The sequence below is a fragment of the Triticum urartu genome, chromosome 3A (genome assembly GCF_056163025.1).
Source record: "Triticum urartu cultivar PI428250 chromosome 3A, HENAU_Tu73, whole genome shotgun sequence".
Classification (NCBI taxonomy): Eukaryota; Viridiplantae; Streptophyta; class Magnoliopsida; order Poales; family Poaceae; genus Triticum; species Triticum urartu.
In genome coordinates, this window is record NC_141875.1 from 716,684,302 (window position 1) to 716,701,818 (window position 17,517).

A 17,517-nucleotide genomic window follows, 5' to 3' on the forward strand; every position below is an offset into this window, starting at 1 on the left:
TCCTTGTGTTGATTTAACAGCAATATGCATTAGCCCCCAAGTGCCAAGTACTCTTGCTTGCAAAGTGCTTGGGAATTTACTCTCATGAACCGCCGCATAAATAAAACCTTCGTCCAACATTAGCCCCCAAGTGCCAAGTGTTGTTGCTTGAAAATGGCTTGGGAATTAATATTGTATGTGGATACTCATAATTGTGACCCGGAACCTTGCGCAGGGCATCACTACTGAACTGCAATAAGAAGTATCTGAGTTGAAGAAATGGATGGAGGCACAAGAGACTGAAACCCAAAAAGACAACTACAAAATTGAATTCCATGTATCTGAACAAGAGAAACTGAAAAAAGTCTTTGAAGCGGAGAAAAAGGCCTGGGCTGAAGAAAAGATCGCTTTGACCCATCGAGCTGAGAAAGCGGAGGTGGCTCTTGAAGAGGTGACCACTGAATTGTCCGGCTTAAAATGCCATGTCTCTCAGATGGTGTTAACAATATTTGGTAAGTCCCCCTGCAAACATCAAATATTGAATCTTTCGAATGATCACATGAATTGTTATTGACTCACCTGATATTGTTATGCAGGGCCCAAGAGCACAAATCTTAATAGAGACATGCTGGTGAAACTAAAGGCGGTTTACACGCTCATGGAACAACTTTACACATCATCTCAGCGTGCCTTGGCCACAATTGCCCTGTCAAATGAAGTCCCCACACTCTTGGCGGATGTGCTGAAGCGGCTTTCTCTGCTGCCCAAGCGGTTCAATGAATTAATGTGGTCATCTGCCATAGTCGGAGCCATGGCTGCTTTAAGCCGGCCAAAGTGTGGCTACCGGAGTTAGACCCAGCCGACATCGCCATTGGATGCCCAAGCCTTAAAGAGGACGGCACACCATTTGAACAGAAGGACTTCACCACTTGTGTGAAGGAAATACGCCCTATATCTACCCGGATGACTGATGTGGCGGATCTCACTAAGTGCCAGCCGGGTTATGATGCGGCAAACCAGAAGATTCCAACGCCGCATTACCAAGTGACCAACATGATCCCTCCAATCCGTAAGAACACCTTCGCCCCTGAAGTTGACCCGGCCGGACTAATTGATGATGAGGCTGAATTTGAACCTTTGAATGGCATTGACTGGTCATCATCAACCTTCCAACTTTATTCATTATCATAATATATACATCGTCAAAATATGTATATCATGAGAGCCGGTGGCTCAAGTATAGTAAGGCCGAAGATGTGCGATATTCCACGGCCGGCGGGTCTCTTCCTCCGACTTACTTGAGTCTTTATGCTCTTGAACATCGATAAGATAGTATGACCCATTGTTCAAGTTCTTGCTAACCACAAAGGGTCCTTCCCAAGGTGGGGATAACTTGTGCGCATTAGTTTGATCCTGGATGAGCTTGAGCACCAAGTCACCTTCTTGAAAGGTTCTGGACTTAACCCAGCGGCTATGATCACGGTGCAGGTCCTGTTAGTAAATCGCCGAGCGGGCTACTGCCAAGTCACGCTTCTCATCTAACAGGTCAAGTGCATCCTGACGGGCTTGTTCGTTATCAGCTTTGACATAAGCCACCACGTGGGTCGAGTCATGAGGGATGTCACTCGGTAGAACCTCCTCTGCACCGTAAACCATAAAGGAAGGCTTGTACCCTATAGACCTGTTGGGGTTAGTATTGATGCTCCATATCACAGAAAGTAACTCCTCCACCCAACAACCCGGCGTCTGTTGCAAAGGAACCATTAGCCGGGGCATCATGCCTTTCAAGATTTCATCATTGGCTTTTTCAGCTTGACCATTGGATTGGGAGTGAGCTACTAATGAAACATCAAGCCAGATATGCTCACGTTGACAGAACTCCTTCATGGCACCCTTGGATAGATTAGTACCATTGTCAGTTATAGTGTTGTGTGGAAAGCCAAAACGAAGGATCACCTTTTTCATGCATTAAACCACCGTGGCTGTGTCACACATACTGACTGTCTTTGCCTCAACCCACTTTGTGAATTTTTCAACCGCCACCAAGAGGTGGGTCTTTTTATCTTTGGACCATTTGAAAGGCCCAACCATGTCGAATCCCCAAACTGCAAACGGCCAAGTAATTGGAATCATCCTCAACTCTTGAGCCGGCACGTCAGCCCGTCGTGAGAATTTCTGACAACCGTCAAACTTACTGACCAGATCTTCCGCGTCAGCATGAGCCATCAGCCAATAAAATCCATGACGAAAAGCTTTGGCAACAAGGGACTTTGAACCGGCATGATGGCCGCAATCTCCTTCATGAATCTCACAAAGAATTTCTTGACCTTCCTCAGGAGAGACACAACGTTGAACGCCCCAGTGACACTGCGATGATGTAACTCCCCATTGGCAATCGTCATTGACTTAGACCGCCGGGTTATCTGCCTAGCCAAGGTTTCATCCTCGGGCAACTCACCCCGGGTCATATAAGACAAATATGGCACTGTCCAATCTGGGATGACGTGAAGAGCCGCCACCAATTGTGCTTCCGGGTCTAGAACATCCAAGTCTTCCTCAGTAGGCAACTCGATAGAAGGGTTATGCAGAATATCCAAGAAAGTATTAGGTGGCACCGGCTTATGCTTAGATCCCAGATGGCTTAAAGCATCAGCCGCCTCATTCTTTTTGCGATCAACATGCTCCGCTTGGTAACCCTTGAAGTGTCCAGCAATGGCATCAACCTCACGGTGATAAGCCACCATGAGGGGATCCTTGGAATCCCACTTGCCTAAGACTTGCTGAGCCACCAAATCTGAAGACCATGGAGCAAGGCCTCATACTCAGCTGCATTGTTAGTACAGGGAAACATCAACCATAGCACATAACAAAATTTGTCACCTCAAGGGGAAGCTAAAACAACTCCAGCCCCAAGCCCTCCAATTGCCTGGACCCATCAAAGTGAATAGTCCAATATGTGTTGTCTGGCTTCTCTTCAGGCATCTATAGCTCTGTCCAATCATTGATGAAGTCCACCAGTGCTTGAGACATGGTAGAAGTGCGTGGCACATACTTTAGACCATGAGGCCCAAGTTCAATGGCCCACTTGGCAACTCGTCTTGTGGCTTCTCTATTTTGAATGATATCCCATAAAGGAGCATAACTAACCACAATGACGGGAATGACCCTGAGAGTATTGCTTAAGCTTCTGGCTTGCCATGAACACACCATAAATGAGCTTCTGCCAATGTGGATATCTCTACTTGGATTCAATAAGCACCTCACTGATGTTGTAAACCGGCCGTTGAACTGGCGTGTCTGTGTCAAAACCGGTGGATCTCGGGTAGGGGGTCCCGAACTGTGCGTCTATGGCAGATGGTAACAGGAGGCAGGGGACACGATGTTTACCTAGGTTCGGGCCCTCTTGATGGAGGTGATACCCTACATCCTGCTTGATTGATCTTGATGATATGAGTATTACAAGAGTTGATCTACCACAAGATCGTAGAGGCTAAACCCTAGAAGCTAGCAGATGGTATGATTGTATGTTGTCCTACGAACTAAACCCTCCGGTTTATATAGACACCGGAGGGGGCTAGGGTTACATAAAGTCGGTTACAAGGAAGGAGATCTACACATCCCTATCACCAAGCTTCCCTTTGTTGGGGATCGTAGCAGAAATTTAAAATTTTCTACGCATCACCAAGATCAATCTATGGAGTAATCTAGCAACAAGGGGAAAGAGAGTGCATCTACATACCCTTGTAGATCGCTAAGCGGAAGTGTTGCAAGAATGCGGATGAAAGAGTCATACTCGTAGCGATTCAGATCGCGGTTGATTCCGATCTAAGCGCTGAACCACGACGCCTCCGCGTTCAACACACGTGCAGCCCAGTGACGTCTCCTACGTGGTGGTGGTGGTGGTGGGAAGACTCCGTGTAGCAGCAGCACGACGGCGTGGTGGTGGTGGAGGAGTGCGGTACTCCAGCAGGGATTCGCCAAGCACTACGACAGACGAGGAGGGAGAGGGGTAGGGCTGCGCCAACAGGGAGATCGAATTGTGTGTCGGGCTGCCCCTTTGCCTCCACTATATATAGGGGGAGAGGGAGGGCTGCGCCCCCACCTAGGTTTCCCATCCCAAGGGGTGCGGCAGCCCTAGATCCCATCTAGGGTGGCGGCCACAAGGGGGAGAGGGGGAGGCGCACCTGGGGTGGGCCTTAGGGCCCATCTGCCCTAGGGTTTGCCCCCTTCCCCTCTTGGAGGCGCCTTGGGCCTTGGTGGGAGGCGCCCCAGCCCACCTAGGGGCTGGTCCCTTCCCACTATTGGCCCATGTAGGCCTCCGGGGCTGGTGGCCCCACCTGGTGGACCCCCGGACCCCTCCGGTGGTCCCGGTACACTACTGGTGATGCCCTTAACACTTCCGGTGGCCAAAACCATACTTCCTATATATCAATCTTTACCTCCGGACCATTCTCGAACTCCTCATGACGTCCGAGATCTCATCCGGGACTCCGAACAACATTCGGTAACTGCATACATACTTTCCCTATAACCCTAGCGTCATCGAACCTTAAGTGTGTAGACCCTACGGGTTCGGGAGTCATGCAGACATGGCCAAGACAACTCTCCGCTCAATACCCAACAGTGGGATCTGGATACCCATATTGGCTCCCACATGCTCCACGATGATCTCATCGGATGAACCACGATGTCAAGGATTCAATCAATCCCGTATACAATTCCCTTTGTCTATCGGTACGATACTTGCCCGAGATTCGATCGTCGGTATCTTGATACCTTGTTCAATCTCGTTTCCGGCAAGTCTCTTTAGTCGTTCCGTAACCCATCATCCCGTGATCAACTCCTTGATCACATTGTGCACATTATGATGATGTCCTACCGAGTTGGCCCAGAGATACCTCTCCGTTTATACAGAGTGACAAATCCCAATCTCGATTCGTGCCAACCCAACAGACACTTTCGGAGATACCCGTAGTGTACCTTTATAGCCACCCAGTTACGTTGTGACGTTTGGCACAACCAAAGCACTCCTACAGTATCCGTGAGTTGCACAATCTCATGGTCTAAGGAAATGATACTTGACATTAGAAAAGCTTTAGCATACGAACTACACGATCTTGTGCTAGGCTTAGGATTGGGTCTTGTCCATCACATCATTCTCCTAATGATGTGATCCCGTTATCAATGACATCCAATGTCCATGGTCAGGAAACCGCAACCATCTATTGATCAACAAGCTAGTCAACTAGAGGCTTACTAGGGACATGGTGTTTTCTATGTATCCACACATGTATCTGAGTTTCCCATCAATACAATTCTAGCATGGATAATAAACAATTATCATGAACAATGAAATATAATAATAATAACTAATTTATTATTGCCTCTAGGGCATATTTCCAACAGTCTCCCACTTGCACTAGAGTCAATAATCTAGTTCACATCGCCATGTGATTAACACTCACTGGTCACATCGCCATGTGACCAACATCCAAAGAGTTTACTAGACTCAGTAATCTAGTTCACATCACTATGTGATTAACACTCAATGAGTTCTGGGTTTGATCATGTTATGCTTGTGAGAGAGGTTTAGTCAACGGGTCTTGCCATATTCAGATCCCTATGTATTTCGCAAAACTTTATGTCATATCATAGATGCTGCTACCACGTTCCACTTGGAGCTATTCCAAATTGTTGCTCCATTATACGTATCCGGTATCTCTACTCAGAGCTATCCGGATAGGTGTTAAGCTTGCATCGACGTAACACTTTACGTCGAACTCTTTATCACCTCCATAACCGAGAAACATTTCCTTATTCCTCTAAGGACAATTTTGACCGCTATCTGGTAATCCAGTCCTAGATCACCTTTGTAACCTCTTGCCAGACATGTGGAAAGGCACACATCAGGTGCGGTACTCAGCATGGCATACCGTATAGAGCCTACGACAAGAGCATCTGGGACGACCTTCGTCCTTCCTCTTTCTTCTGCCGTGGTCAAGCTTTGAGTCTTACTCAACTTCACACCTTACAACTCAGGTAAGAACCCCTTCTTTGACTGATCTATTTTGAACTCCTTCAAAAACATGTCAAGGTGTGCTTTCTTTGAAAGTATCATCAGGCGTCTTGATCTATTTCTATAGATCCCGATGCCCAATATGTAAGCAGCTTTATCCAGGTCTTCCTTTGAAAAACACTCTTCAAACAACTGTTTATGCTTTCCAGAAATTCTACATCATTTTGAATCAACAATATGTCATCCACATATACTTATCAGAAATGTTGTAGTGCACCCACTCACTTTCTTGTAAATACAAGTTTCTAGCAAATATTGTATAAACCTAAAAGCTTTGATCACTCCATCAAAGCATATATTCTGACTCCGAGATGCTTGCTCTAGTCCATAGAAGGATTGTTGGAGCCAGCATACCTTTTAGCATCCTTAGGATCGACAAAACTTTGATTGTATCACATACAACTCTTTCTTACGAAAACTGGTAAGAAAACTTGTTTTTGACATCCATCTATCAGATTTCATAGTCTAAAAATACAGCTAATGCTAACATGATTCAGACAGACTTAAGCATCGCTACAGGTGAGAAATTCTCATCGTAGTCAACTTCTTGAACTTGTGGAAATACTCTTTCCCACAAGTCGAGCTTCATAGACGGTAACATTACCGCCCACGCCCGTCTTCTTCTTAAAGATCCATTTATCTCAATGGCCTGACGATCATCGGGCAAGTCCACCAAAGTCCATACTTTGTTCTGATACATGGATCCTATCTCGGATTTCATGGCTTCTATCCATGTGTCGGAATACGGGCCCACCATCGCTTCTCCATAGCTCGTAGGTTCATTGTTGTCTAACAACATGATATCTAAGACAGGATTACTATACCATTCAGGAGTAGTACATATCCTTGTCAACCTATGAGGTTCGATAGCAACTTGTTCCGAAGCTTCATGATCACTATCATTAACTTCCTCTTCAACAGACGTAGGCGCCACAGAAAAACTCTTTCTGTGTTGCATCACTCTTTGGTTGAAGTAAAGGTTCAACAACCTCATCAAGTTCTATCTTCCTCCCACTCAATTCTTTCGAGAGAAACTCCTTCTCGAGAAAGGACCCGTTCTTAGCGACAAACAATTTGCCCTCGGATCTGAGATAGAAGGTATACCCAACTGTCACCTTTGGGTATCCTATGAAGATGTGTTTATCCGCTTTGGGTTCGAGCTTCTCCGGCTGAAGCCTTAAGCATCGCAGCCCCAAACATTAAGAAACGACAACTTTGGTTTCTTGCCAAACCAATGTTCATACGGTGCCGTCTCAACAGACTTATATGGTGTCCTATCTAAAGTGAATGTAGTTGTCTCTAATGCATAACCTCAAAATAATAGCGGTAGATCGGTAAGAGACATCATAGATCGCACCATATCTCATAAGGTTCGATTACGACGTCCGGACACACCATTACCTTGTGGTGGTCCAGGTGGCTTCAACTGTGAAACAATTCCACAATGTCTTAAGTGTTTGCCAAACTCATAACTCATAAATTCTCATTGATCAGATCGTAGGAATTTGATCTTCTTGTTATGATGATTCTTAACTTCACTCTGAAATCGCTTGAACTTCTCAAATGTTTCATACTTGTGCTTCATTAAGTAAATATACCTATATCTACTCAAATCGTCAGTGAAGATGAGAAAATAGCGATATCCACCGCACACTTCAATTCTCATTGAGTCACACACATCAGCATGCATGATTTCCAACAACTCACTTGCCCGTTTCATTGTATCTAAAAACGGGGTCTTAGTCATCCTGCCCATGAGGCATGGCTCGCATGTGTCAAGCGATTCAAAATCAAGTGACTCCAAACATCCATCGACATGGAGATTCTTCATGCATCTTATGCCAATATGACCTAAGTGGCAGTGCCACAATAAAGTGGTACTATCGTTATTAACTCTACATCTTTTGGCATGAACATGTGTATTACTACGACCGAGATTCAATGAACCATTCACATAGGGTGCATGACCATGAAAGGTATTATTCATGTAAACAGAATAACCATTATTCTCTAACTTAAATGAATAACCGTATTGCAATGAACATGATCTAATCATATTCATGCTCAACGTAGACACCTGATAACATTTATCTAGGTTCAATACTAATCCCGAAGGCAGATGGAGCGTGCGATGGTGATCTCATCAACTTTGGAAACACTTCCAACACACATCGTCACCTCACCCTTAGCCAGTCTCCCTTTAGTCCGTAGCTTTTGCTTCAAGTCACCAATAATAGTAACTGAACCGGTATCCAATACACAGGTGCTACTAGCTAGGAGTACTAGTGAGGTACATATTAATAACATGTATAAATTTTGTTGAAGTTGCCAGCCTTCTTATCTACCATGCATTTGGGGTAATTCCGCTACCAGTGACCGTTCCCCTTAAAATAGAAGCACTTAGTCTCGGGTTTGGGTTCAACATTGGGTTCCTTCACTGGAGCGGCAACTGGTTTTCCATCCATGAAGTTTCCCTTCTAGCCCTTGCCCTTCTTAAAACCAGTGGTCTTGTTAAACCATCAACACTTGATGCTCCTTCTTGATTTCTACCTTTTGCGGTCTTAAGCACCGCGAACAGCTCCGGGATCAACTCCATCCCTTGCATTTCATAGTTCATCACAAAGATCTAGTAGCTTAGTGATAGTGGCTAGAGAACTCTATCAATCACTATCTTATCTGGAAGTTTAACTCCCACTTGATTTAAGTGATTGTAGCACCCAGACATTCTGAGCACATGCTCACTAGCTGAGCTATTCTCCTCCATCTTGTTGGCAAAAGAACTTGTCAGAGGTCTCACACCTCTCAACACGGGCATGAGCCTGAAATCCCAATTTCAGCTCTTGGAACATCTCATATGTTCTATGGCGTTCAAAACGTCATTGGAATCACGATTCTAAGCCGTAAAGTATGGTGCACTAAACTATCAAGTAGTCATGAGGATGTGTCTGTCAGGTGTTCACAACATCCACAGACGATGTTGTAGGGGTTTGCACATCGAGCGGTGCATCAAAGACGTAAGCCTTCTGTGTAGCAGTGAGGACACTCCTCGGACTACGGACCTAGTCCGCATCATTGCTTACAATATCTTTCAACTTAATCATTCTCTAGGAACGTATTGAAACAGGGAGATACAACATGAGCTATTTATCTAAAACATATTTGCAAAGACAATTTAGACTATGTTCATGATAATTGAGTTCATCTAATCAAATTATTTAATGAACTCCCACTCAGATAGACATCCCTCTAGTCATCTAAGTGAAACATGATCCGAATCGACTAGGCTGTGTCCGATCATAACGTGAGACGGACTAGTCATCAACGGTGAACATCTCATGTTGATCGTATCTTCTATACGACTCATGTTCGAGCTTTTGGTCATCCATGTTCTGAGGCCATGTCTGTACATGCTAGGTTCGTCAAGTCAACCTAAGTGTTTTGCATGTGTCCCGAGGCCATGTCTGTACATGCTAGGCTCGTCAACACCCGTTGTATTCAAACGTTAGAATCTATCACACCCGATCATCACGTGGTGCTTCGAAACAACGAACCTTTGCAACGGTGCACAGTTAGGTGGAACACTTTTCTTGAAATTTTAGTGAGGGATCATCTTATTTAAGCTACCGTCATTCTAAGCAAATAAGATGTAAAACATGATAAACATCACATGCAATCAAATAGTGACATGATATGGCCAATATCATTTTGCTCCTTTTGATCTCCATCTTCGCGGCTCCATGATCATCGTTGTCACCGGCATGACACCATGATCTCCATCATCGTGTCTTCTTGAAGTTGTCTCGTCATCTATTACTTCTACTACTATGGCTAATGCTTTAGCAATAATGTAAAGTAACTACATGACGTTTAACTTGACACGCAGGTCATCAACAAATTAAGACAACTCCTATGGCTCCTGCCGGTTGTCATACTCGTCGACATGCAAGTCATGATTGCTATAGGTTTCTAGCAAGAAAGTTTCTTACCTATGCGAAATCCACAACGTGATATGCCAATTTCTATTTACCCTTCATAAGGACCCTTTTCATCGAATCCGATCCGACTAAAGTGGGAGAGACAAACACCCGTTAGCCACCTTATGCAACTAGTGCATGTCAGTCGGTGGAACCAGTCTCACGTAAGCGTACGTGTAAGGTCGGTCCGGGCCGCTTCATCCCACGATGCCGCCGAATCAAGATAAGACTAGTAACGGCAAGTAAATTGACAATATCGACGCCCACAACTGCTTTGTTTTCTACTCGTGCATAGAAACTACGCATAGACCTAGCTCATGATGCCACTGTTGGGGATCGTAGCAGAAATTTAAAATTTTCTACGCATCACCAAGATCAATCTATGGAGTAATCTAGCAACGAGGGGAAAGAGAGTGCATCTACATACCCTTGTAGATCGCTAAGCGGAAGCGTTGCAAGAACGCGGATGAAGGAGTCGTACTCGTAGCGATTCAGATCGCGGTTGATTCCGATCTAAGCGCCGAACCACGGCGCCTCCACGTTCAACACACGTGCAGCCCGGTGACGTCTCCTACGCCTTGATCCAGCAACGGGAGAAGGAGAGGTTTGGGAAGACTCCGTCCAGCAGCAGCACGACGGCGTGGTGGTGGTGGAGGAGCGTGGAACTCCAGCAGGGCTTCGCCAAGCACTACGAGAGACGAGGAGGGAGAGGGGTAGGGCTGCGCCAACAGGGAGATTGAATTGTGTGTCGGGATGCCCCTTTGCCTCCACTATATATAGGGGGAGAGGGAGGGCTACACCGTCACCTAGGTTTCCCACCCCAAGGGGTGCGGAAGCCCTAGATCCTATCTAGGGTGGCGGCCACAAGGGGGAGAGGGGGAGGCGCACCTGGGGTGGGCCTTAGGGCCCATCTTCCCTAGGGTTTGCCCCTTCCCCTCTTGGAGGCGCCTTGGGCCTTGGTGGGAGGCGCACCTAGGGGCTGGTTCCTTCCCACTATTGGCCCATGTAGGCCTCCGGGTATGGTGGCCCCACCTGCTTGACCCCCGGACCCTTCCGGTGGTCCCGGTACACTACAAGTGATGCCCAGAACACTTCTGGTGGCCAAAACCATACTTCCTATATATCAATCTTTACCTGCGAACCATTCCGGAACTCCTCGTGACGTCCGGGATCTCATCCGGGACTCCGAACAACATTCGGTAACCACGTACATACTTTCCCTGTAACCCTAGCATCATCGAACCTTAAGTGTGTAGACCCTATTGGTTCGGGAGTCATGTAGACATGGCCGAGACAACTCTTCGGTCAATAACCAACAGCGGGATCTAGATACCCATGTTGGCTCCCACATGCTCCACGATTATCTCATCGGATGAACCACGATGTCAAGGATTCAATCAATCCTGTATACAATTCCCTTTGTCTATCGGTACGATACTTGCCCGAGATTCGATCATCGGTATCACGATACATTGTTCAATCTTGTGTCCGGAAAGTCTCTTTACTCGTTCTGTAACACATCATCCCGTAATCAACTCCTTGATCACATTGTGCACATTATGATGATGTCCTACCGAGTGGGCCCAGAGATACCTCTCCGTTTATACGGAGTGACAAATCCAAGTCTCGATTCGTGCCAACCCAACAGACACTTTCGGAGATACCCGTAGTGTACCTTTATAGCCACCCAGTTATGTTGTGACATTTGGCACACCCAAAGCACTCCTACGGTATCCGGGAGTTGCACAATCTCATGGTCTAAGGAAATGATACTTGACATTAGAAAAGCTTTAGCATATGAACTACACGATCTTGTGCTAGGCTTAGGATTGGGTCTTGTCCATGACATCATTCTCCTAATGATGTGATCCCGTTATCAATGACATCCAATGTCCATGGTCAGGAAACCGTAATGATCTATTGATCAACGAGCTAGTCAACTAGAGGCTTACTAGGGACATGGTGTTGTCTATGTATCCACACATGTATCTGAGTTTCCCATCAATACAATTCTAGCATGGATAATAAACGATTATCATGAACAATGAAATATAATAATAATAACTAATTTATTATTGCCTCTAGGGCATATTTCCAACAACCTTCCACGCCAAGGAGAGTCCCATCCGGACATGGGACGAAATCTTCAATCTTGTATCTTCATAGTCCAACAGTCCGGCCAAAGGACATAGTCCAGCTATTCGGAGACCCCTGAATCCAGGACTCCCTCAGTAGCGCCCGAACCAGGCTTCAATGACGATGAGTCCGGTGCGCAGATTGTCTTCGGCATTGCAAGGCGGGTTCTTCTCCAAATTCTGAATATCTGCTGAGTAGTGTCCGGCTCCCCATAAATGTTGCACTTCTTGGCTTCTGCGCCCAATAAGGGCTATCTTCCACGTGTCGAGCGAATGCGACGAGCCAAGGCATTTTTACATTCGCCACCCTAGCCATGTAAGTAAATTGTCTATTAAAGGGGCAGGTATTCTTAGATCCAAACCACACCATCCTCCCATGACGAGTATCCATCGGAGCGCGCTCGGAAAAATGCATTCCAACATGGTCGGCCATCGCAGCTCCTCTTCCCGCTCCCGTAGCCCTAAGCCCGGTGATTGGGAGAAGTGTTCCGTCCCGCATAGCCAATTAGTAGAGTTATAGACCCAGGGATTTCTCCCTCCAGCATACATGGTCCCCGTTCGAGCCGGGCTCGCCACTTATAATGGGGAGAAAGCGGAGAGCTTCCCCAATCCCTCCAAGGGGGAGCGGGTATGCCGTGTCCCTTATTTACTAAGGGGACTTGGATTTCCAATCCATCCGTTCCTCCGCGGCTCCTGGAGTTTTACGGCCTCCAGTTGCATAATTTCACCCCCGCTTCCATATTACACATCGCTGGTTATGTTGCCCTTAGTGAGCTGTTTCTGGGCTGCAGAGTTCATTTCATGCTGTGGAAGAGGCTATTGTGCCTTGTACCCCATACACAGGAGGGGTCAATATATCAAGTGGGCGGAGCCGAAATATGGCGCATCACCGGGATCGGATACCTGTCCGGTACCCTGAAGAAGATGTCCGAAGACTAGCCTTTGGAGTGGTTTTACATGGAGGACGTCCCCCTTCTAGACCCTATTCGGATGGGTCTTCCGAGTTCGACAATGCCCCTTTGAAGAAACACCGAAGCTGGTGTCTACGGAGCCCTCGGGAGGAAGACAAGGGAGAAGTCCTTTACTTGATGGGCCAGATAAAAGTGCCGGCTCAATCAGGATTGACAATAATCGAGGTTATGTCAATATGTATAATGCGGGGGGTGCAACCACTTCAATATCGAGGGTACCCCATGTGGTGCTTTAATGGGGAAGATGATGCCACCCGCTGCGGGCGTAAAGGACCGGACTTCGCTGCCGATTTAGCAAAAATTCTGTCAGAGTTGTTCAAGGGAGAGGAAGAGGAGTTCATTTGTATTAAGCCACAGGATGGATTCTCCATGTACAACCCTCCAAGCTGGGTGTGCTGTCACTTTTTACTCCCAACCTCCCCGCATTCCTCGTCATAAATACTCACCTTGGCGTTTCATGGCAGGAACTGCGAAAAGCTGTAAGGGAGGTCAACAGCCCACCTTCACAATCGGAGGACCCTGACCGGGCCCTCGATCCCAGACTCAAAGAGGATCCGGACATATTTGTGGAGCTGATCGACAGGACATTCTATCTATTGAGCTGCGATGATGCCATGGTGGCCATCATAGCCGATATCCTGGGCTACTCCCTGCATCGCTGGTAAGAAAATCTGGAGTCCCAACATTCGAGAAGAATTCCCTTTTATGCACTTCACCTACCGTACACATATGTTGTTTTACAGGGAAGGCCCTCAGGATGCCATGCCGAACCCGCAGTGACTTGCCAACGAGGGACACCAAAGCCGGGTAGGCCAAAAAGGAAGGCGGTCAGGACTGAGATGCCGGCGTAGAGGTATGATACAGAACCTCGCTCCGTGGTTGTCATCTTTCTTAAAATATAACGATGTCCATGTTTCCTGGTAGAGGTTGCCAATCATGCCTCCGCCTGTCGGGCTGCAGGGCCGAACATAGAGGAGGAAGCTAACACGGGGCGAACGTGGATGCGGATAGACTATCCGCTACAAATTCCGAAGTGGAGAGCGCCATGAACCACAGGTGTCGCCGGGTCGTACTCCGTGACGCTTGTTTCTCCCAAGAGGCATTCGATGCCTTCAACTCAGAAGACGCGTACATCCGTGCTTCTCAAAATGGTCTTGCCAGAGCCATGGACCAGTATGTAAAGGATATACGGGTAAGAAAATCTGACAATTATATCTATCAGTAGCCCCTAAGACTTGAAATAGTTTACAGAACTGATTTAAGGATCATTATTTGTGCAGGTTCTTACAGAGAATAATACCCAATTGTCTCAAGAGCTGGAAGAGTGCAAAGCCCAGCTGCGGGCCGCGGTGGCCGCGTTAAAGGAGTCCGAGAAGGCCCCCTCTGGTAACACTTGTTTCCATTGCAAAGAGTGACATGTACCAGATAGTATGCGGCATGCATGCATATCTAACCATAGATGTTGCACATGACTTCATAGTTAAATCGGAGACTGTGCCGGAGGATGCGCAACGTGCTAATCGACAGCTAAATGCTGGTGAACGCGTGCTTACGCGGGTCAGGCAGGAGAAAAATAATCTCTAGGATGCCAATATCCGGTTGGGCGTGGAACTGAAAGATGTCCAAGCCCAACTTGCGGACTCTGTGAAGGAGCATAAGCAGCTTCGATGCGGCATTTTCGGTAAGTGCTTGAACGAACTTTTGAAAGATTTCGGTGAAGAAGCCGGCTAATAGAGTTATGTCTGCAGGTATGCTGACGGGTCGTCCCACGGAGGAGATGCCCGGGTCTGCGGGTGATCTTCTACCAGAGCTCTCACAACTGCACGAACAAGTTCGACAGGTGATGCAGGGTATTATCTAAGCCTTGTGGCCATCCACCTCCCCGCTAGGAGGCATGGGGGAGCTTATAGAGAAGCTCAAGGGAGCATGGTGGAGCTTCCGATTATGGAAGATATCAGCCCGCCGACAAGGTGTGAGGGAAGCCTGGGCCATGGTGAAGACGCGATATACCAAATCTGACACAAACCACATGGCCGAGGTCGGACCTGTGGGGCACGATGGGAAAGAGATCCCCGTTAGTTTGGTGCATGACTAAGTAGAATTAGCCGCAAACTATTCCCACCAGGATTGTAGGCTAGATAGCCTGTTGGATGGTATAGAAGAAGAATTTAGTCAGTCTAAGTGACTGTGTACTTTAAGTGACATATATAATGTCCCTAGCCGGATTGTAAATCATTTGTCATGGCGGACCTTTTCGCTTCGACATCTGGACCCGATAGTCTGGAGTGTATCCGAATACCCGCCCGGTTATGTAAAAATTGGGGTATGCGTGGAAACCAGGCGTAGGGGTCATATGTGCTTGAACAAACAAGTACCCAACTAGCTATGTTATATTACATGGATAGTAAGAAACATCTTCTAGAGAGAATACTTTCGTTAAGGTTTCCTTTCCCTGGGTACGCATGCCGTAATGTGCATGTCCGAAATGTGAAAAGAGACACAGGCTATAACATCTGGGGGCATGTATCAAAATAAATAAAAGTCATCTTTTGTTCACCAACCGCATATTCCCTTAAGAACGCTAGCTTTCAGCTTCACCCAGTCTTAGGTACACATCCAGCTGACCCGGCAGTAACAATCGCAGAGATGCTCCCCTTATGACCTAGCCGAATTAACGGGAACGTAGGGCATAAATACAAGAGCCAGGCAACCGAGCTTGGCCAAAACTTAAGTCATATCGATGCATATAATGGTGAAAAAAGGTACATGCGGAAGAATAACACATGTGTGGGGCATAAAGCCCAGAAAAATAGTTATATTAAGCTTCTGTGTAAGAAGCCCCCCGGTATAATGAGAGCGGTTAGCGCGTCAAGATTGTGTAACAAAGACACAAGTTAGCCTTTTAAGGTCTTGAGGAGAAGAAAAAAGAAGAGAGAAAGAGTGAAAAGACAGATAAATGATACGTAAAAAATTGACGGGGGTAAGGAGACGAACATAGAGTCCAGCACTAGGCGTAGAATCTTTAGAGTATGGCTGCGTTCCATGGGTTTGGCTCAAGTCGATTGTCCGATGCATCCCGCAGATGGTACACTCCACCGGTCAGAACCTAGTCAATAATGAAGGGACCTTCCCATTTGGGCATGAGCTTGTTCTTTTTCTTCTCTGGCAGGCATAGAAACAGTTTGCCAACGTTATAGGTTTTGGCCCGTACTTCTCCGCTTTGATACCTTCGAGCCTGTTGTTGATAGAATGCGGAACGGGCTTTTGCTACGTCGTGCTCCTCCTCCAGGGCGTCCAAACTGTCCTGTCGATCGAGCTCGGCCTCTTTTTCTTCGTACACGCGCACTCAAGGTGACTCATGAATTATGTCGCAGGGCAGAACCGCCTCTGCGCCGTACACGATAAAGAACGGTGTGTATCCGATACTGCTATTCAGCGTGGTCCGCAGCCCCCATAGTACGGAGTCGGGCTCCTCTACCCAGTGCGTGTTTGATTCCTTTAAGGACCGCACTAATCTGGGTTTGATGCCGCTCCTGATAAGACCATTTGCTCGCTTGACTTGATCGTTGGTTTGCGGGTGATAGACGGAAGCACAATCGAGCCTGATGCCCATGTTGTTCCACCAAAGTTTCACCTCGTCGGTTGTAAAGTTCGTGCCGTTGTCAGTGATGCTGCTGTGGGGGATGCCATAACGGTGTACAACCCCAGATATAAAGTCTATCACCAGTCCAGATTCAGCCGTTTTGACAGGTTTGGCTTCTATCCATTTGGTGAATTTATCCACAATGACCAGTAAGTATTTTTTCTTATGGGTTCCCCCTTTAAGGGGTCCGACCATATCAAGCACCCAGACCGCAAAGGGCCGAGTAATGGGGATTGTTTGGAGAGCGGTAGGTGGCATATGGCTTTGGTTTGCAAAAAGCTGGCAACCGACGCAATGTTGGACCAGATACTGTGCATCTGCTCGGGCCGTCGGCTAATAGAAACATGTACGGAAGGCCTTGCTTACAAGGGCCCGGACTTTGGCCTACTGGCCGCTGATTCCAGCATGGATTTCTACCAAAAGCCTTCGTCCTTCCTCTTCGGAGATGCACCTTTGAAGGACTCCGGTAGTGCTTTTCTCATAAAGCTCTCCCTCGTGGACCTTGTAGGCTTTAGATCGCCGCACTATGCAGCGTGCCTCATTTTGGTCCTCGTGTAGTTCATGCCTGGTTAGGTAGGCCATGAACGGTTCTGTCCACGGGGTGATGGCGGCCATTATCATGTGGGATGAAGGTGTTATTTTGATGGCAGAGCCTCCGACTGTGTCAGAGTGTTCGGTATCTGGTGTTGTGGCCCCGTCCGGACTAGTGTTACCGGTGTCCCCTTCCCATACCACGGAT

The 17,517-nt window shown here is 47.1% G+C and overlaps 1 pseudogene; it reads left to right on the forward strand.

The window, feature by feature from the left end:
- Window positions 1-262: 262 nt before the first annotated feature.
- Window positions 263-17,517, forward strand: part of LOC147982085 (uncharacterized) — a 61,327-nt pseudogene continuing 44,072 nt past the window's right edge.